This window comes from Solanum dulcamara, chromosome 12 (genome assembly GCF_947179165.1).
Source record: "Solanum dulcamara chromosome 12, daSolDulc1.2, whole genome shotgun sequence".
NCBI classification, from domain to species: domain Eukaryota; kingdom Viridiplantae; phylum Streptophyta; class Magnoliopsida; order Solanales; family Solanaceae; genus Solanum; species Solanum dulcamara.
Window position 1 is genome coordinate 26,444,270 of NC_077248.1, and position 21,864 is coordinate 26,466,133.

Consider the following 21,864-nt stretch of genomic DNA (forward strand, 5'->3'; position numbering starts at 1 on the left):
AAATCCTTCAGATTGGTACATGTATATTTGTTCCTTAAGTTTGCCACGTCAGAAAGATGTCTTAACATCAAGTTGTTCTAATTCATATCATACATTGCAGCTAAGGAAATCAAGACACGAATAAAGCTATGTTTAACAATAGGTGAAAAAATATCATTAAAATCAACCCATTGAATTCCATCCTTTTTCTTGAAGACCCATTTGTAGCCAATAATTCTCTTTCTTGAAGGCAGCTTTACAAGAGACCAAGTACTATTCATGTGGAGAGATTGAATTTCTTTATTCATTACAACCATCCAATTGGCCGAATCAACACTAGAAATTGCTTCTGAATAATTTGATGATTCTTAATTTCTTCAGTTTCCTATGCAATTGAAAAAGCAAATGCAACATAATCTCCATATCTTTCTGGTTTTGAATTTATCTCCTTGGTTTGTGTGTGGATATAAAATACTCATTTGGTTCAACTTTAGAAGTCACAACTTCTGTCTCAACTTCTAGAGCTTTAACTTTAGGAGTTTCAAATGTATTTTTCTCCAAAGTTGATGAGTTTGGCTCAGAAGAAATACTAAGTTCAACCTCCACCTGCTCATGTATACCTTGCTACTTATTCATGTTACAAGAACTTGCAGACTCTTTCTAGGGTGTAACATAGAGGATTCATCAAAGGTTACATCTCTGCTAATTTTAAATTTTGGTCACTTAGGATCCGGATACTAGTTTTTCATAATTCACATGCATGCACGTAGGACAATCAAAAAATTTTAAATCAGAATTATTAGTCACATTTTCTCCGGGGTCTTAAAGTTCAAAGGTGCAGAAGAGCATGATTGATAATATAACAAGCTGTGGAGACAACCTCTGCCCAAAAAATATTTGTCAACCCAACATTTGGAATTATGCAGTGAGCTCTTTCCAAAGAAGTTCTATTCATCCTTTCTACAACACCATTTTATTGAGGGCCATCCTCACAGTGTGATGTCGAGCAATTCCTTAATTTTTGCAAAATTTATTGAACTCATCATCACAAAATTCCAAGCCATTATATGTTCTAAGCTACTTGACCTACTTTGCTATTTGCTTCTCAATCAAAACTTTCCATTGTTTGAAAGTTAGAAAAACATCAATTTTATTTTTCAGTAAATAAACCCAAACTTTCCTTGAATAACCATCAATGAAAGTTAACATATACCTGAAACCTTTTGATGGGGTAAGAGAAGGACCCTAATGATCTGAATAAATATAGTCTAAAGTACCTTTTGTTCAATGAATTGCTGCAGATTTGAAGCTGACCATTTTCTGCTTTTCGACACAGTGTTCACAGAACTTTATGTTCTCGATACTTTATCCACATACAAGACCTCTTTTGTTGAGGATGGAAAGATCTTTCTCACTAATATGCCCTAATTACATATGCTATAATTTGGTGATGTCAGAATCAGATTTAGTAGAAACTATAACAGCACCTATAATAGTGGATTCCAATAAAGTATACAATGTACTAGATCTGCGTGCTTTCATGATCAGCAGAAGACCTAGAAGGATTTTCATAACTCCACCTTCACCTGTGTATTTGTACCCAAGAGATTCTAGCGTGCCTAATGAGATGAGTTTTTTCTTTAAATCAGGAACATATCTAACATCAGTGAGAGTTCTCACCACACCATCGTGCATTCTAATTCAGATTATATCTTTACCAAAGTTTTTGCATGGAGCATTCTTTTCCATCAAGACAACTTCACCTCCAATAGATTCGTATGTGGTAAACAAATACTTATTGGAATACATATGATAAAAACAACTCGAATTCAAAATTCACTCATCGTTAGATTTAAAACTAGTACTAGTAGGTAAAAATATTATTCAATCAGACTCATCAGCAGCTACACTTGCTTCAGTAGGGTCAGTATTTTGGTGCTCATTTATGTTTTTCTTATGCTTTTCTTTGTTTTTCAACTTATAGAATTCATAAATCATATAACCTTTCTTATGACAATATTTGCACACCATATTTCTGTATCTAGACTTTGACCTTAATTTAGACCTCTCACTAATTGATTCTTTCTTATTAGATCTACCTCTTACAAATAAATCTTCCCCATGATTCTATTACTTTCCCTAGTAGTATCTCTATTTATCTGTTCTTTTCATTTTAAGATAGATTTGATTTCCCTGTCATAGATATTATCATTTCCATAAAATATAGTATCTCTAATATGCTTAAATGATTGGGGTAAGGAAATGTAACACCCCAAAATTTTTTATGCTACGACACGAACCACTCTTTGTATGTGTATAGGCCTGAACCCAATAAATCATAATTGTAATATAATTATTATGATTGATTCTTGAGTGTTTGATATGAATTAGGATCAAAAGAATCCTCTAGCATAAACTTGAGTTGAAAGCTTTCTTACCGATTGAGTTTCGATATAAGATTTTACTTGGGTAAACTTTAAATGATCATATCTCCTAGAATATAAAGAATTAGGTATTTCATGACCCATTAAATTAAAGGTCTTTGATCTTCATTCCAACACCACTAATTTTGCCTCATTTTGAGTTCAAAGTAAAAGGTTATGATCGTTTAACTGGAGGCTACTAGATCATCAAAAGTATGACTCTAGTTTACGACTCATAGATTTTTTTTATGAATTGTAGAAAGGACTCGTAGAACCTTTGAGCACTTAGTAAAATTTTAGTTTTTAGGGTCTTTTTTGTGAGTCTTTATTACCCCTCATAGAAATTCTTAGTACTCGTAAAAATGAGTCATAGACTTTAGTTTCACATCCAGTAGCTATTGGAATATGCAAAAAGTTCCTACGAATAGGTCTTACGACCCATAGAAGAAATGACATCTCGTAAGAACGATTCGTAAACAACCAGATTTGGATTTTATGAAGGGTAGTTTGGTCTTTTCTAACCCTTTCCAAATCAAAACCTTGATATTTTGGGACTATTTGAGTCCCTTATCAATACTCTATACATATATACCCTTATTTAACACTTAATTTATTTTGAGAGAAAGAATTGGAGAAGAAAAAGAAGTTAGGGTTCAAGCGTTCACTCCTATCTTGTAACTCTTGATTGTTCTTTGAGTTCCAGGTATGTAAGGCTATCAGAACATTGGACTAAGTTCATCTACGTGCCCTACATCTTCTTTGATTAAAATTGAGTCTCAATTGGAGTTTTGAATGTTTCTATGATTGGAGTTTCTTGAATTATTATGATTCTATTGAGTCCTTAATTGTACATAATTCATCATGTCTTGATAGCGTTACTTAATTGAGTATTTGAGGTATGTGTTCATGTCTTCATTCACATTAACCCCAATTGAAATTTCATTTAATATTTACTATATTGATTGAGTTTGAAAGAATGATTGTAAATGTCTTGAAAGAGGATGCATTAAGCACGAGTCAAGTTTGACATCTTTAAGCATCTTTCTACTTTGAAATATGAATATTCCTTTGACATAAATAATCATTTTGAGGAAGAATGATGGGAATGCATGATTGAGTTGTAAGCATGTCTTTAATGAAAACATTAATAATTGTTGACTTGGAGTCCTGATGAGTCATGAATGATTCTTGAAAAGAATGTCTAATTAAAAGAAGTGATGATTGAGTTTATTAAAGTCCAAAGTGACTAGATGACTGGCTTGTATAAACTAATTAATTTGACTCTTACAAGCATATTGAGTCTTGGAAGGAGTATTGAACACCGAATTGGGTAAGAGTATAGTTACAACTTAAATCTCATGAACTACGTCACTAGTGTAGGATGGAGGGTTAAACCTCTTAAGTACCAAAATGATGGACTTTGGTTGATTATGGATCCAATGATTGTGATTTGGCCCTTACCCTAGCAAAGGATTAGATGGGCGTGACAATGAACCACTTCATTGTACATCACTGGCCCATAGGTGATGGTTGTCTGTTAGAGAAACTCCTAATTAGGATATGATCTTACATGATAGGATTGTTTGATTGAGATTGTAGATGATTGAGTCAATTTGAAAAACATCTGCTAAATTTTAAATTTTTGCATATCCTTTCAATTGATTGATGAGCTTAACGTAAGTGTTGTTGTTTGTTTCTCCTTTCGGCCATTTTACATACTCATACATTTTATGTACTAAGACCTTTTGGCGTGCATTATTTTTTGATGTAGATACATGTGCTAGAGATCATCTCCAGCCGCTCTGTTGAAGATCTACTTTCCTTTTTTGATAGTGTTGAGCCCTCCTTGCCTTCGGAGGAATCATGATCACTTTGTTTTGTTTTGGTATTTTCTTCTGGGTAGCCATGGACTTGTCAATATCACCTCCTGGATTATGATAGAGGCTTTGTAGACGGATAGTAATGATGTTGAGTCATTGTTTAGTTTTCAAACTATTCTTTGACATGGAGTTGAGTAGAGATTTGTTTTAAAATGCATTGTTCTTCTTTGAGTTATTGGTTTGATTAGCCTATTCAATTTTCTTTTAAATTAGTATTGAGTCTTTCTCTAAATAAATGAATGAATGTGGGATTGGACCAAGTGGTTCTCTTGGGACCAGCAATGGTCTTCAAGTGCTGGCCATGCCTAAGGTATACTCTCAGGGAATGACAAACTTGGTATCAGAGCACAGAGTTGCAGAGTCCTAGGATGTCTATGAAGCTGTGTCTAGTAGAGTCTTGCTTATGGGTTTGTCGTGCACCACACTTATAATTAAGAGACAATAGTATATTAGGAATTTTTTCACTTCTTCATATTTTGACTTCATGCGAAAGAGTTAATTCTAAAAGTTCTTTCCTAACCTTGCATTACACATTTGTAGATAATGCCTCCAAAATGTACTGCCAGCCAGAGGAATGCCGCCATCATTGAGATCCCACAGTCTGAGTTTGTTCTATCGTTTAAAGTAAGAACTAGGGGTCGACCTTCTCGATCTGCAGAGGTAACTCGGAGTCCTTCTACTCAGCCAACTCCCACTTTAGAGGCTAAATTCAGAGGTGCTATCACCATGCTCACTCAGCTAATAGCTAGACAGAGGGGTAACCAGATTTCACCAGCTCCCAACTCTAGATTTCAAGATCCGTCAGTTTTGATGAGAATCCAAGATTTCTTAAGAATGAATCCACCAGTCTTTATGGTTTTTAAGGTCGAGGAAGACCTCCGAAATTTTATTGATGAGATGTCGAAAATCCTAAAAGAAATGCATGCTACTGATATTGAGGGGGTTGATTTGGTTTCCTATCAACTCAAAGACGTGGATAATGTGTGGTATAACAAGTGGGAAGAAGGTAGAGGTGAGGATGCAGAGCCTGCTATTTGGGATTATTTCAAGGGAGCATTCCTTGATCACTTCTTCCCTAGAGAATTGAAGGAAGCAAAAGTAGAAGAGTTCATGAACTTGAAGCAAGATGGTTGGATAGTGAAAGAGTATGGTATGAAGTTCATCCAAATGTACAGATGTGCTTTGGAGATGATCTCATATATAATATCAAGGATGGGGAGGTTTGTCTCCAACCTAGGCAAAGACGTGAAGAAAGAGAGTAAGGCATCATTATTGATTTATGATATGGATATTTCTAGGTTGATGGTGTATGCCGAGTAGGTTGAGGATGATAAGAAGAAAAACAAAGAAGAGCACTTGAGCAAGAAGGCCAAATCAGTTGAGCATAAAAATGAGCAAAGATAAGGTAAGGGCAACAGGTCCTTCTTCCAGAAGAGGTCTTCTAACTATGTTCAGTCGACAGTAAGTGCACCTACCCCCAGCTAGAGGTATGATTAGAAGGCTTATAGCCACCATAACTTCAAGCTCAGGGTTTTCAATCCTAAGTTAGTGTCACTCCAGGTTCGAAGAGGAAGCCACCTTGTGGTAAATGTGGCAAACTCTACTTGGGAGAATATTGAGATAGAAGTAATAGTTGCTAAAAATGTGGTAAGATAGGCCATTTTTAGTGGTAGTGTCAGATGTGGGGCGTAAGAGCCCAATCTTCTACTGAAGCACCCCTAACTCAAGGTAATTAGAGAGGTACCACTAAAGTATGGGCGGAGGTTCAAACAACCTATATGCTATGGATAATCGCCAAGATTAGGAGAACTTACCAGATGTTGTCACTGGTATGCTTCGAGTTTTCTATTTTGATTGTTATTCTTTGCTTGATCTGGGTGCCATATTGTCATTTGTGACCCCTTATATGGCTAATAAATTTGATAGAATCCCAGAGTGTCTTCTTAAGCCTTTTAGTATGTCTACCCCTGTTGGTGAATTTATCTTAGCTGAGAGGATCTATAGAGATTGTACTGTGTCAATCTATCACAAGGATACCATGGTTGACTTAGTTAAATTGGACATGGTTGATTTTGATGTGATTCTTGGCATGGATTGGCTTTATACCTATTATTCCTGTGTTGATTGTAGGATTCAAATTGTTAAATTCTAATTCCCAAATAAGCCTGTCTTAGAATGAAAGGGTAGTCATGTTGTGCCAAAGGGTAAATTTATTTTCTACCTTAGGGCCAGAAAGTTAATCTCGAAAGGATGTATTTATTACATCGCGCGAGTCAGAGATGATTATGCGGAGTCTCCATCCCTTAAGTCTGTACCGATTGTTAATGAGTTTTATGAAGACTTTCTTAAGGATCTACCCGGAGTTCCTCCTGATAGAGAGATTGACTTTGGGATTAATGTCCTTCTTGATATCCAACCTATCTTTACTTCGCCATATAGAATGGATCTTGCTAAGTTGAATGAAATGAAATAATAGGTGAAAGACCTCCTAGATAAGGGATTCATTAGGCCAAGTGTCTCACTTTGGGGGTGCTCCTATCCAATTTTTTTGAAAAAAGGATAGGTATTTGAGAATTTGAATTGACTATCATCAACTAAATAAGGTCACCATATAGAATGGCTCCTGCGGAGTTGAAAGAATTGAAAGAACAGCTGAAAGACCTCTTAGATAAGGGATTCATTAGGCCAAGTGTCTCACTTTAGGGCACTCCTGTCCTATTTGTGTGAAAGAAGGATGGTTCGTTTAGATTGAATTAACTATCATCAACTGAATAAGGTCAATATAAATAACAAGTATCCCCTTCCTATAATAGATGATTTGTTCAACCAACTTCAGGGTGCTTCTAGTTTCTCAAAGATAGACTTTAGACCAGGTTATCATCAATTGAAAGTAAGAGAATGTGATATCCCAAAGACTACTTTTCAGACCCGATATGGTCACTTTGAGTTCCTTGTTATGTACTTTGTTTTAACTAACTGTAAGACCCCGGAAATGTGAAAGATCCTAAACCAAGAAACCAAGGATGAATTCTCAAGGAGTTGCAGAAAACTGGCACTAGAAGTGGACCACGGAAGAATTCATAGACCGTGGTAGGCACCATGGACCGTGGTATGAAACCATGGTAGAGATTTAGATGCTCAGTCTATAGAGGAAGAACCACAATGGAGGACCACAAACTGCGGTGAGCACCACAGGCCGTGAAGCCCTATGTGGTGAGACCTCCCTAAAGTCCTCAGGAATTTTCCCAAGGCAGGAACCATGGATAACCACCACGGGCTGTGGAGATTTCACAGACCATGTAGTGGTCTGTGGTGGCCACTTTTGCAGGCCTCCTACAAGACCTGCACCACAGTCACCCTACACGGGCCGTAATCCATTTCACTGACATCAAGTTAAAAACTCTCTTATCTCTAATGGTCATCTCCTCCCTCTCTATCTCACACTGCTCATCTCTGGTCAGTTTTGAATGGCTTCGCCGCCGCCGGTGAAGCTCCCGTGGCCACCAAATATAGATCATCAAACATCACCAGCTAATGACACTCTGAATCTGCAAAATAATACTGTAATTTCAAGTAAAGATGGTTTAAATCAACAACAATCGATCGGTCAACAAAATACTGATGCAATCACTGTCTCTGAAGAGGAGCTGAGAATTGCACACAAGATCATCAATTTTCAGAAACATGGTTTGATTCGAGTATCAAGAACCGTAGTAGATGATTCCTTATTCTTTGGACTACATACAGTCCAAAAATTGGATCAAACCACCGCACCATTTGAGAGCACTGATCAGGCGACGCCTGAGAGAAACAACGCAGAGTCGCCGGAGTTGCGCATTCATATTTGAAGGGGCTCCGGTGACATTCGAGACGGCGGACCCCCTGGGGATTGTTCCCCATCTCATGGTGCTCCTACCACCAAAATTTCAACCCAAATGGACGGTGAAATTATTGGGGACGATGGTACCGGCGAGGTTGCCGGAGCTCAGGCGACATTTTCAGGTGGAAACCAATGCAAAACGGGGCGTTTCATTGATACAAATACACCCTACCAGCAACTCACAAACACTAGACAAGGACTCAAATCCTCTCAAATTAGCTCGAATTTGCCAAATCTATAGGGTCACTGTCAGAGTGCCGACGCCGGAGCTCCGGTGAACCATTTGTCACAAGATCAAATCCAAAATGTCCCTAAGGGCAATGCGCAACTTCCCATCCACAAGAGGTGTCTCGAATCATCAACAACAAATTCAAATTCAAAAAGTCGTCGAGACACTCGTCAAGGTGATATGCACATTTTCACTGATAATCAAGCTGAAGAACACACATTAGTTCAAGACCAATATCAACAATATGGTCAATTCAATCAACTAAAGGATGATATGCAAACAATTGATAATGCAAAGTTGATGCATCTTTTTTCCAAAAATGATAAACATGCCTCAGGAACTTCACAGCAATGTAACAGTGCCAATGTTATAGACCTTCAAGGTAAGACCAATCCTTCCAACTTGATATACTCTAAGACTGCCAATTTGAAATCCAGTGGAGTTCTTTTGCAATCTAATGCAAACGTAATTCCTAGTAATGCTGTAGGTAACTCCTTGCAGGGCACTGATCATACAAAAATCACTTCTAAAAGCAGCCCTGAAATTCCTACCAAAATGCCTAACAATTCTATTCCTCAAACTAGCAACCAGCTACACACTCAACAGCCTACCACCACCCACAATAGCTTCCCTAAGGTGTCTAGTAATTTTGACATCCAGGTTCAAACTAGCCAACCTAAGGTGCCTATCAGCTATGCTAATGTTGGTCCTAGACATGTTGGAACTAAATCAGTCAATACCCAACCTCAACCAAATTCCACTAACCAAAACCCCCAGAAAAATATTTTTCCCAACTTAAAGGACCAGGTCCTTCAGCCTGCCCCTTACACTGTAGTTCAGACCTTTGCTGCCAAACTCAGAAATAATCAAGCAAAAAATGAGGCTCCTATTGAATTAGCCACCCCTGAATACACAACCAAACAGGGCCTGACTGCTGTGTTTTCTGAAAAAGAAGACTTTATGCACAAACTAGCTCAAAGATGCAAATACACCTTGGTTGGCAAATTTACCCACACCATGCCAAAGATAGAGTTGATAAGAAGGAGCTTTATCATTCAAACTCAGCTCTCAGGAGGTGTAAAAATTGCTCATTTCAATGCTAGACATGTCTATATTGAATTGGACAATAAGTTGGGTTACAATAATGTTTGGACCAAACAGAGAATGAAAATAGAGGGCCAACTCATGAGGATTCAGACATGGACACCTACGTTTAAACCGGATGAAGAAACCCCAATAGTGCTAATCTGGGTAGCCTTACCAGAACTACCTTGGCATTGCTATAACATGGAGTTCACCACTGCCCTGCTATCCTCTGTAGGGAAGGTACTTTATCTAGACACTGCTTCCATACAAAAAACAAGGGGAAGCATAGCCAAGGTGAGACTTCAAGTGAACCTCACCAATAAAAGACCTCCCCATGTTTGGCTGGGATATGACAAAACTGATAAAACTCTAGGGAGGTGGCAAGCTATTTTATATGAAAATGTACCTGATTACTGCATGTACTGCAAACATCAGGGTCACTTGATACATGTTTGTAATATTCAAAGAAGGGATGAAGAACAAAAAAAAAGAAAAGAAGAAGAAACAGCAAAAATGAACAAAAACAAGGAGGGCATGCTAACCAAGGATCATGATGACACAAATATCACTACATCTGTAAAAGATTCTCCTGCTCAGCCACAACAAACACTTGACAATGCAAAAGAACTGTTGTGGCAAGTTCAGAGAAAGAAACAGTCTAAGGGACAAAACAAGCCCCAACAAACAAATGTGATCAGCTCTATTCAACCACAGCAGAACAGGGGAGTTGATAAACCTCAGCAAAACATCACAGGTCCAGGTAAGTCCTCTACTCCTATTTATACTTCCAATAATTATGTTGATCTTGTTACCCAGGATCAAACCAATAACCAAGATGCAGGAGAACCAAGTAACCAAAGGAATTCCACTTTGAAGAATTCAACAAAAATGTAGGAAAACACCATAATTCAATAACAAGGTACTACTCAAGGGAGCAATGTACCAAGGAATGCAGGTATTGACTTATTACTCCCCATACCCCTTACACCCCCACATCATATCTCTGCTGCTGTTGGCTGTGTAGTTGATAGAGGAAGGGTTGGAGGAGTAATGGAGAACCCCACTAATCTGCAGGACGGGGAACCCAAAAGGGGAGGGATCTTGTCTCATGTTTTGCATGAGAATATCACTGACCTTAGGAGTGCCCTTATAGCCCCTGCTACCCCTGCACACAAGGCTCAAAATTACATACCAAATACTGAATCCATCATAAGAGATCCCCCTACTGATGATTCTACTATGCAAAACATCTTAGGCTCTATGGCCAAGGATTTGGGATCCTTTGCAAGCAGTAGTGGCAAAGACTCTAATGCTAAAAAGAACAAGTTAAGCAAGAAAAGGAGAGAGGCCATCAAAAAGAAAACAAACCTTTCTGAGAAATACCAAACTCCTTTAACTAACAGTGTTACAATGCAGCAAAGTGAACAGGGATGTCAACAATTTGTACTTGATGATGATTAGGTGGGTATAGATATCACCCCTTTTCAAACTCCAGAGGTAGCTACAGATCACTTCACCTTCAACACCAGCATACAGGACCCTATTAATGAGTATGCTGTATGTGATTCAGAAAATGAAGAAGATAATAATTATCAGCCCTTGCATGATCAGGAGGAAGATGATATTATAAGTGAGCATTTAATCAAAAACATCAACCCCTCTTCTGAGAATATATATGAGGAAGACATCCAACAGGTGGATAGTTCATAGGGTCTATCTCCTAGAGGGATACATAGGACCAGATTTAGAAACAAGGCAAAAATTTCTACAAAAACTGCCCCCACAGGCAGACTAAGTACCAGGTCCCATACTTCAAGAATTTCTCAATGATTAGTACCCTTAGCTGTAATGTAAGGGGTATAAATACCCAAGGAGCCATGGATAGAATAAAACTTCTAAAAAATATCCATCAAATTTCTCTTATAGCTCTAATGGAACCTTTTTCTGATAACTCTCAGTTATAATACTTCAGAAACCAGCTCAATATGGACCATGCCATTCACAATCCCAATGGTAAGATTTGGATTTTCTGGACCAAAGATGTGAATTGCAAGATTTTGGAGAATGATGAGCAACTAATCACTTGTGAACTCAATCATGCCTTGATCCCAAATCAATTCATCACTACCTTTGTCTATGCTAAATGTAAAGATCATCTCAGAAGACCTTTATGGGATAGCCTTCTACAGCAGTCTACTACATCCAATCCATGGTGCACTATAGGAGACTTTAATGTTATTGTAGACCCTGAAGAAAAATTAGGGGGTGTCCCCTATAATATGAGAAAGAGTTTTGAGTTCATTAGCATTATTGAGGCTTCAGGTCTTCAAGACCTTGGTTTCTTAGGTCAGAAATACACCTGGTCCAACCTGAGGGGTATCAACTTTAGAATTTGGAAGAGACTTGATAGAGGGATGGTTAATGATAACTGGCTAGAAACCATGCCCCATACCAGCATTACTCATCTTTCTTCTGTGGGTTCTGATCACTGCCCCTTGCTCTTAGAAATGATTGACCAACAACACAACCCCATCAAGTATTTGAAATTCCTGAACTGCTGGCCTGAGCAACCTTCTTTCATGGATATTGTCAAGAATTGCTAGAGCAGACCTTCTAATGGAAATCCAATGTGGAGTTTTCATCAGAAAATAAAAAGACTTACTGCTACTCTTAGCTGTTGGTCAAGAAATCAATTTGGAGACATCTATGCTAAAGTCAAAGAATATGAGGAGAAGGCTAGACAAGCTGAAGAGAATATGATCAGTATAAACACCAATAAAAATAGGTCTCAACTGCATGCTATCAATGCTGAGTACATTAGATACATGAAGATGGAGGATTCTATCCTCAGACAAAAGTCTCAACTTTACTAGTTCAAAGAAGGTGATAGGAACTCTAGCTACTTTTATGCTCTCATCAGAGGCAGGAGAAGAAAGCTTTACATCCACAAGATCCAAAATGAAGAAGGCTCTTAGGTGCAAGGTGATAAAGAGATAGCTGATGCTGCTTGTGAATATTTCCAACAAATTTTTACTGGAAAGGAGGAGCACATCCAACAGCAGACACTCTATTGCATCCCTACAAGGGTGACTGACAAAGACAATGATGATTTACAAGCCATGCCTACTATGGAAGAAGTGAAAACTGCTATTTTTACTATGAATCCTCACTCTGTTGCTTGCCCTGATGGGATAAATAAAACTTTCTTTCAGGTGTGCTGGGACATCATCAAAGAAGACCTCCTTAAAGTGATCACATCCTTCTTTTGTGGACAAACTATGCCTAAATATTTCACCCATACTTGTTTGGTTCTACTCCCAAAAGTAAACCATCCTACAAAAATCTCTGAGTTCAGACCCATAAGCCTTAGCAACTTCACTAACAAATCATTTCCAAACTCCTCTACCTAAGACTTGCTCCTATTCTCCCCAATCTCATTTCCTTGAACCAATCTGGCTTTGTCAAGAATAGAAACATCTCTAAAAATATAATGCTTGCCTAGGAAATAATCCACCAGATCAAAAAACCAAATGTTGGAGGCAATGTTGTGATAAAACTTGACATGACCAAGGCTTATGATAGGGTCTCTTGGAATTATACTTGTCTTGTGATGAGAAGAATGGGGTTTAAAGAAACTTTCATTGACATGGTTTGGAGAATCATGGCTGATAAATGGTACTCTGTTATAGTCAATGGTTCAAGACATGGTTTCTTTCACTCCACAAGGGGTCTCAAACAAGGTGATCCTCTCTCCCCTGCTTTATTTGTCCTAGGTGCTGAAGTGTTGTCCAGACTACTGAATAATCTTCATCAGCATCCCCAATTCCATGGTTTCTTTATGGCAAAAAAGGGACCTCAGATCAATCATCTTAGTTTTGCAGATCATATCATCATCTTTACTTCTGGAAGAAGGCACACCTTAGCTCTCATTATGGAAACATTAACTACCTATGAAAGAGTTTCTGGACAATTGATTAACAAGTAAAAAAGTCATTTCATGGTCCCCTCCAATGCTTTCAAGTCTACTGTACTGAGAATCAAGAGTATCACTGGTTTCAACCAAAAAAGTAGTCCTATAACATACTTGGGATGTCCTATTTATATTGGTAGGCAAAGAGTTATTTACTACTCTAATCTTATTGCAAAAGTTGTAAGCAGGATAACTGGTTGGCATGCTAAAATCCTGAGCTATGGGGGTAGAGCTATTCTTATGAAGCATGTTATTCAAGCCATGCCAATACATTGCTTTCAGCCAGCATCCCTCCCTCAACCATCATTAAGCAGATTCAGAGCATCACTGCTAACTTCTTCTGGGGATGAAAAAATGACAAGAGGAAGTACCACTGGTCCTCATGGAAGAACCTTAGCTATCCTTATAATGAAGGGGGCATAGGGTTTAGAAAATAACTGATGTGGTCAAATCTTTTCAATACAAGCAGTGGTGGACCCTTAGAACCAAGAACACCTTGTGGGGAGAATTCCTTAAATCCAAATACTGTCAGAGGGCCAATATTATTACAAAAAAGTGGGACACTGGTCAGTCCTTAATTTGGAAGCACCTCATGAACAACAAACACAACATTGAGCCTCACATTTAGTGGCAAATTAAGTCTGGCTCTTGCCTTTTTTGGTGAGATAACTGGCTAGGTATTGGCCCTTTAGCTCACTTTTCTGCTAACAACTGTAGGTTTAACCACACCCAAGTTTCAGCTTTTCTAACTAATGGCCAATGGAATGTTGATCTCATTATCCAAAAAGGACCATCCATGCTGGATTCCTAATACCAATGGGGAGTTCAGTTGTTCTTCTGCCTGGGAGCTCATTAGAGACAAGAGGACAAATACTATGCTGAATGCATGTACTTGGCACCAACTAATACCTTTCAAATGCTCCTTTCTTGTTTGGAGAGCTCTTAGAAGGAAATTACCTACCAATGAGAAAATAACCAGCTTTGGAAAAGCCCCCTCTCAGTGCCATTATTGTGATAGACCTGGCCAAGACACCATTGATCACACCTTTTTTGCAGGAACCTTTGCCAAGAATACTTGGAGGGTGTTTGCTGATTCTTTGGGCATAAAAAAAGATTACACACCTCTTAGAAATATGCTTATGAGATGGTGGACATCTAAATACAAGAATGAAGCACATAAACTCCTGTTACAAGCAATCCCTGTCTTCATTTGTTGGAACTTATGGAATAATAGATGTGCTTCCAAATATGGTGGGAAGAAATCTAACCTTTCAAGAGTCAAATTTTCTGTCTACAAAGGCATCTCTAACCTGCTCATCACACCTTTACCTTATATTGAATGGCCAAATAACTGGAAGGACCTAGTCATTTCAGTGGAAAAATGCTACCATGACACCAAAATTACCCCTATATGCTGGATCAAACCAGGTGATCACATGGTAAAGCTAAATACAGATGGTAGTGCCCTTAACAACCCAGGCAACATTGGTGGAGGAGGAATACTTAGAAATACTCATAGTGACCTTATCTTTGCCTATGCAGTTCCATTGGGGGAAAGAACTAACAACCAAGCAGAAATCAGGGCTGCTATCTTTGGTCTATCTTGGTGTATTCATCTTGGTTATTTACAGGTAGAGTTAGAGGTAGATTCTCAACTCCTAATCAGGTGGTTACAATAAGAAGCAAAACCCCCTTGGTCAATAAAGGAGCTACTGGACAATTTAAACAACATCATCAACCAATTCCAAACTTTTAGCTGTAAACACATCCTTAGAGAAGCAAACTACACAGCTGATGTCTTATCCAAACACAGCCACAAATGCAAATCTCCTGAACTCTATTTCACTGTGCATGATCTCCCCAAACAAGCTAAGGCATACCTTGAGATGGACAAGCTGGAAATGCCTTCTTTCAGAAGAAAGAAACTCAGGAGAATAAAGAAACCTCCCTAACTCATTCCATTTTTGGTTCTAACTCAAACTTCAACATGGTTTTGTCTATGCATAGCTATAAATACCTTGAAGATCTCACAGTTAGAACTCTTGGCAAAAGGAAAATCTCCCTTCCTTATTACTATCTTTATTATTTTCTTAGAATAACCAGTCTAACCTTAGAGGTAAGGAGTAGAGTAGTTTATATTTTGTATTCTCTTCCTTCTTGGATTAACATAGGAATCTTGATTGGAAGCCCAGGCTAGTCACACATGGGACACAATCAGCTGTCTTAAGCCTAAAGAGAGAGAAATTTGCTATTTGGAAGCTCCAACTTGGGCAAAAAGCCTTCAAATATTGCAAGCCTTCAAATGTTAGCAAACTTTGCATAAGCCACATTACAGAAGCAGCAGTGACTCCAATTGATAAACAACAGCAACATTCTAACAGCAGCACCAGAGGCCAAAAGCAACCAACAGTACTTAACAAATACATCATGCATCACCAAAATGCCTCCATATTGTGAAGGATTACTGCAAATACAATTCCTGAAGATCCCATGGAGTTTCAACTCAAATGGATAATTGGAGACGTTAGTCGAGCGACCTTGAAAAAGTTATCAGACTTAAGTCCCCAAATGGAGCATTTCACAACTTGGAGCCTCCAGCCTATCCAAATGACCTCCAAATGTTGCAAGAATACAGAAAATACAGTATTTGCAAATACCAAGAAGTTTCACCTCTAACGGATAATTGGAGACGTTAGTCGAGCGACTTTGAAAAAGTTAGTCGACTTAAGTCTCCAACTGGTGCACTTCACAACTTGGAGTTTCCATCTTGTCCAAAAGACCCCCAAATGTTGCAGGAATACAAAAAATATAGTAGTTGCAAAGCCCAAGAAGTTTCACCTCAATCAGATAATTGTAGAAGTTAGTCGAGCGGCCTTGAAAAAGTTAGCCGATTTATAGCTAACAAGCTCCAAAGCACTCTTTGAGGTCTTTTCCTTTCTTTGCTTTGTTTTTGTTTGTATGTGCAGGTTCTCTAAGGAGATGATCATGAGGAAAGGTCTCCTCCTAAAGGTAACTTGCAACAACAAACAACTGAGCACTTCCACTATGAAGGCACCAGGAAGCTGGCTACAGGTTTGCAGCAGCCTATACTTCTCCCACATTCATTTTATTCTTTGGCTACTTGTTTGTGCAGGTCCATAGAGATCCAAACAAAGGGAGACAAATGCTAGAGATGCAGGAGCATTACCATCCCTCACCAACAATCCAATTATGCCAGATTCCATCCTTTATTACCTGCATCAACCCCATTACATCCAAGCTACTTGGAACTCCTTGTTTGTTTATTTATTGATGTGCAGACACATAATACAGCAGCAATGGAACCTTCCAAAATGCAAGGCTCTATCAGTTAAACACCCAAGCCAAGGCTACGTCTCCTACAGGTTGCAATATACAACAGCAAAAGCATGGTGCAACAGGTACAACTGCTTCAACAACAATAAGAACATGAGGAGCTACAGTCACAGCAATTGGTCCATCCACAACAATTCTATAGTAACCACAGCAACTTGGGGAATTCCAGTTCTGTTTGTGGATCTTTGTTTTTGGTCTTGTTGGCTTGGTTTTATGCATTTGCAGGTAGCTGGAGATACACTAAATCAAGTAATATTTGGGAATACAAGCCTCAATACACAACACCTCCAACAACATACAGTACCCAAGAAGCTTGCAGAACTGCAGCATGAATCAGCAGAATTGCAACTCTTAATGTGCATTTCTACTGCAGGATACTACAACTTGCACAATCATGATACTCTACACAGCTGCACACTAAACAAAGGCAATAGGAAGTTGAAGCCTCCTTTAAACCTCCTACAAGATTGCAGGTGCAGGGACCATGTTATTACACACGCAACAGCCCTCCTAGTTTGTGTGCAAGCACATAAGAACTCTTCAATGTGTAGTTGGATCTCCAAGCAGCAGTTCAGTCACACCTGCACCACTTACATATGCAACATACAACAGCTCAGGACCATGTCATCCTCCACAACATCTCCAAAGCTGCTGACTAATACAGCTCCAAAGAGGTTGACTGATACACTTCTTTCCATTTTTCATTCTCCATAACTGCTATAATCATGATATTGAAGTTGATGCATCTCTCCATTTGGACTTACTTGGTATGACAAGACTAAAAAGGGCAAAGATGAATAGAACTTTCTCATCCCATGCGAAATAGAAGTTTCATATACTTGTTCTGCTTCAATTTAGCTATGTGATTCGTCGCGTAGTTGAATAGGACTAGTGTAGGTTACTTTCTTTTTTTCTCATGGAAGGGGAGAGTCTCCCTCATTTATGCTTACTTAGTCGACTTGTACCGGGAGGAGTCCTCCCATAGGTTTAATGCTTTCTAGTTTTAGTTAGCCTTTTTTTGCAATGGGAATGAGTTAGCCGACCTTAGTAGATTAGCCGACTTATGAACCAACATAGGATCGGAGGTAAGGTTTATGTCCCCCTCTGTGTATTTTTACTTTATTTTATTTATGTTAAGGCTTGGGGGTGCTGCTCAACCCCTGACTGTGCACGAGAGGTGGGAGCCTCGTGTAGGGTCTGTTCCCCCCCCCCAAAAAAAAAAAAAGGTATCCATGAAGGAACTTCATAGACTACCGTGCCAGTCCCTTTTCTGAATTTCTCTAAGTCCCTTATCACGGGACCCCACCACGGACTGTGGTGAGAACCATGGACCGTGAAGGGTCCCCCTAAAGTCTCTTCCAGCCAGATCTTTAAAAGAACATTTTGGTCTTTTCAAGCATTTTAACCAAAATTGGCATCGTTTTGAGGGAAACAATTCACCTACCTAAAGACCCTAGACTGTTCAATGCCCTCATTTATTTCACTCTAACTTCTCCAAAACAAATCCTTCCCTCTCATGTTCTTCCAAGGGATTTAAGCCAAGACTAGGGTTTTCAAATTCAAGGCATTCAAGTCTCCTTTATTCCTCAAGTATTCTTAAGGATTTAGTTTCCCTCAAGGTATGTGGGTTTTCATCCATGGGTCCTTCCATCCATGTAGCCCAAATGTTTTCTCAATCCGGCATTTTGATTCAAAATGATTAAATCTTATGGTCTTTTACATGATGACTTTAAATGCATAGATTATGATATATTTGAAGTTTCTTTAAATGTATTGATGGATATTGACTCTTGATTTCATGAATTTATGATGTTATTAAAGAGCCTATGTGAAGTCTTGAAAAGAGTTTTAAGACATATATGCTGGGTTGTTTTAAGAATGTGTATTTTATGCATTTCCATTACTCTTATGTATGCAAGAATTCTATAAAGGCATTGAAAGGTTTTTATGAAATGAACCCACCTTGTTTCTTATGATAAAGCAAAGTTGAAATGAAGTTTGACTCCAAATGAATGTTATGAAGTAAATGCTTATGAAAGGGAGTCTTTATAAAATGTTTGACTGATGAAGGGATTCTTAGCCAAAGTAAGGTTTCACTGTGAAAGGAAAATTTTCGCATTGAATCAAATGAAAGGTATTAATGAGCTATTCCACCGATTGATGTTTTAATATTAAAGTTAGATAATGCTTATTTTATATTAATGTTTAAATATTTTTCTGTGGGATTTGACCTAGCAATGAATGTAGTATGTAGATGGGGGCTCGACCAAAAGGGTCCTTAAGTAAAGTTTCATGTTGCATTAACTATGTGCCACCATAATGCCCCTTATTGGCTATTTTAGGCTAGTGAATCCACGAATAGCCTTTAAAGTTAAGGTTAAAGAATGTTTAAAGTTGATCGAATCTCTACCTGGCAAGAGTCTCCTCTTGCCAACATAGGGGGATATGTTGGATTCCATGTAATAGCTCGCATGGTCTTAAATTTGGTTATGGTCGCTTCCGCACAAAAATAAATATTTTAAGGATGGACATGATGATTTCTCATGCATGCATTAACTTATGCATATCGCCTATACTTGTGTCTTTCTTATGTTCTTCATTTCATAGCATACTCACATACTTAGTACATTGAAAGTACTAACACATACTTTTGCCTATATGATATCACCATGTACATACCACTATCTCTCCACACTCTCCTCCTCATGGCTAAGTTGATCGTTGAAGGCTATCACTTTACTGAGTTTCCATGCTCCAAGAACGACACTCTTATCTTATCTAGCACACGTTATGTTTAGACATTTAAAATAAGTTTGGTATTTTTGGCATAATCTTGAGGGTTAGCTAGGGACATGTCTTAGCCTCTGCTAAGTCTTAATGTAGAAGGTATAATTGGACATAGTATAAGATGTTATATTGTCTTTGACTCTTATTATTGTGAATCCCCTAAGTCTCTATATCTTTTATATTTCCTCTTGATTTGTTTACCATTATCAATGAAATACTTAATGAATGCTAATAGTCTTGAGTGAGGTAACTCCGGGTGTCTCATTCGTCGTATCACATCAAGGTCCTAGGCTTGGATCATGAAAAACTTGGTATCAGAGCATTAGGTTTTGAAATAGTCCTCGGAGTCCAACATACCTCATCAAATAGGGTTTTGTTTGTAACGACCCAACCCCGTAGGCCGCGACTGGGGTCCGACTTGGACCCCCTTATGCTTATCTATCAGCTACCCTTAAGTTGAACCGTGTGTGATGTGATACTATATACAAACCCCAATGGGTCAAAAACTTTTTTTTTCCAGGAACCTATAGCCTCATTCACCTGTATCATAACAGGAAAGGGTATGCGAGCCGATGAGGCTGTCATACCACAAAAATATTTGCAATACGTCGTATGAGCACAACTAAAACAAACTTACAAATAACCTACATACATATGTCTACAGACCTCTAAGAGTCATAACTGTATCATATGGCAGGACAAGGCCCCCGCCGTACCCCTAAATATATAAATATGTATATTAAATGACCAGTATAAAAAATTAGGCTCCAGGACAGTGAAACACTTCCGACATAGCTGAGAGGAACTCCAAAGTTGACCGATCCCCAAAATAAACATATGTACCTGTGGGCATGAAATGCAGTCCCCCCGGAGAAAGGGGGTCGCTACGACATATGTACTGAATATATATAGCATAACATATCATAACTGAAACAAGAACTAAAATGGGGATACATAAAACATGTATAAAAGTTAACAGATTATTGTACCTGCCGCTTAGGATGTGTAGTCATATACCTTATCATACCCTGTACCCGGCACTTTAATGAACTCGGAATCATAATCGTTTCATCATAATCATGAGTTGTCATATCATCATGTATATTATTTTATCATGTCATCATATATGGAATCATATCATCGTATACGGTATAATCTCGTATGTCATCATAGTATATCCGGTCCACTCTGGGGCTCGGGGTCACAAATGTATCCCTATATTTTCATATGCATGCCTACATAAAGTATCCAGCCCTTTAGTGAGGGACTCGATGAAAAAATAGTGTACGTCTATAGCGTAGCATCATCATACAGTAAAATATGCCGAGGAACGTTCGGCCCGATCCGTAATTTAAAACAATGCCTAAGAACATACGGCTCAATCCACATTTTCCATTATATCATCATATATATATCTGGCCTGGGATGCGGTGACGAGCATCATCACATACAGTGTCATCGTATGCTTCACTTCATCGTATACGGCATTTGAGACTTAATGAAACAGTCAACTGAATCGTCACCTGAAGATCAGAGTAGTAATCGTCTTAAGTATCTCCTAAACATCGTTACAGAGCATATCAATTGGAGTTTCAGGAATCATAGACGTATATCGAGACAAGGTTAAACAGCTTATAGAAGTAGAGACATTTGTCGTCGCAGAGACTTTAGGAATAGGAGCTGACACATTCAAGTATTATTCAGCAGATAGGAGACTCGAGGGTAGTTCAACTATTTAAGAATTGTAATACCAAGTAGTAAATAAAAGTCACAAGTCATACCTGGAGCTTATAATTGGAACTACCTCCACCTCATATCATATGCTATTATATTTATACTTAAGACCTTCCAAAAGGGAGAACAGAAAGGCTTTACATATACTACTATTCATGATCTAGCAGCTTGGAAAGGCAATAACTCAACTATTATTGAAGTCTTAACATTACAAAGTGAATACAGTTTATGAATTACACTTGGAGTTTCATGAGTGGAATTATCCCCACATTTCGTATACAAACCATTCATAACTTATACCTAAGACATGCCAAAAGAAAAGAAGAATAACTCTACATACCTGTAATGGGTTAGTTTTTGTCGGTCGCCTTGTCGTCCTGTGAACCTAGGTAACATGAAATCAATACGAACATCAACCTCTTTAGACCTTTCAGAGTTTTACATTACTTAAGAGTATTCATAAACCCCATTCCCTCGCTCGCCTTCTCGACTAGTTCCTTAACTAGTTAAGGCGTTAACGAAAATTGGAATACACCTCCCCT